The sequence below is a fragment of the Perna viridis genome, chromosome 7 (genome assembly GCF_037379345.1).
Source record: "Perna viridis isolate PV_CMFRI_1.1 ecotype Kerala chromosome 7, ASM3737934v1, whole genome shotgun sequence".
In the NCBI taxonomy this organism is placed as follows: domain Eukaryota; kingdom Metazoa; phylum Mollusca; class Bivalvia; order Mytilida; family Mytilidae; genus Perna; species Perna viridis.
Genome location: NC_142451.1, coordinates 40672507 through 40674069, shown reverse-complemented (window position 1 = coordinate 40674069; position 1563 = coordinate 40672507). Strand labels below are relative to the sequence as shown.

Below are 1563 nucleotides of genomic sequence, written 5' to 3'. Positions count from 1 at the left end.
AAATCGATCTTTCTTTTGTGAATATTTATGAATTGCTATACCTGAAGGACTCACTCTGTATGTATCAAAAGGGGGCTTAGAGAAAAGCCCTTTAACAAAACCTTTACTAACTTCTTCCTGTAATAATTTTGAAACAATATCTGGATTATTCCTTGCACTTAAAGCATAAAGGTATTGTTACCTGACCTATTACTTTCCAATGTTTTATGTTGTGGCACTTTAATTGTACACTGAAATTTACTATGGTTACAGCTCTTGTATACTTTTCACACATTTAAGTATTTGCACATAGACTTATTGCATCCCCTTGGGTTGTTAAAATTATTGCAAATTTGACTACCCTCATGCATCAGAATATCCCTTCCATACCGACCGTGGTATTGATTATTTTGACAAGCCACGGGAAAACTTGCTTGCTCTTGGACACATTGCTGTAGCATGTAAATTTGAGGTACAAATACTGCATGAATTAACTCTTGATCCAGCACACACGAGTTGGCGGAGCCCGAGATCACCCATAGACCAGTCAATGTTTATGTTGTGTTCTAATAACATTATGGCACATTTAGCGCTGAACATTTTGTGGTATTCATAAACTTTGCAGGCCACAAATTTGCAGTTTCTATAATGTGGACTAAATACGCCTCTAGTTCTTCAGCTCTTTGGGGAAAAGCTGAACATATAATCCTTTTATAACTGCCAAATGCTATGAACTCATTAAGACTAAGATTTCTCATTAACCTGTCGTCATTTTCCCTAATCTTTTTTAAGGTGTCTCATAGTTAGGCATGAGGAGAATGTTAAGATTAATGTCATTACCTGCAATAATTTGGGCTCGTACATCTGGAGAAACCAATGCACATCAGAAAAAACGCCGGGAACCCTGCAATGGCTTGAATTAGTAGCCGTATAAATCGGCATTCGGAGGGCTTGTGATGCATTATCTGTGGTTGGATTAGGCTGTACTATGGTCGGATGTGCATATGGAAAAACCGGAATAGGCTGCAGAAAATTGGGCATACTAATTGCAGTTCGTAGGCTATATTTCACTGGTTTCTCTTTCTGGTTGTTTGAATTTGCTAAGACTTGCTGACACAACGCCAACGTATTTGCCAACAAAGTTTGATCAACACGTGCAGCTGAAGTATCATTGTTTTGATTTGACGAAGATGCGCAAATCGTATGCGCATTCGAAACTTCCTGTAACCTGAGCGGAAATGCGCGATTAGGAGTCGCATTATACACATTACTGTCCCGCGAAATTTCACTGTCAGTCACATTATCTGTATTAGAATTTAAGTCATGACTCAAGGTTGCTTGTCCCATTGGTGCATTATTAAAGGTTCCTGACGTACAAATTTCGTCTTGCATGGCTTCGGGAGTTACATCTTGAAGAGATTTTTTATTATCGAGATGAATCCTTCTTAATTGATTGTTTGTAAGGTTAGCTGTTATTTTTATGCCAATCTTTTCCAATTCAGTTTTTAATTCAGCTGTTGTCCAATTTGCCGGGTTAGAACGGTCAAGACGAACCCCAATATTTCCATGGCGTCTGGTTGCCAT

At 38.5% G+C, this 1563-nt stretch overlaps 1 pseudogene; it reads right to left on the bottom strand.

The window, feature by feature from the left end:
• Window positions 1-158: 158 nt before the first annotated feature.
• On the bottom strand, window positions 159-1563 carry LOC148612710 (uncharacterized; annotated as a pseudogene).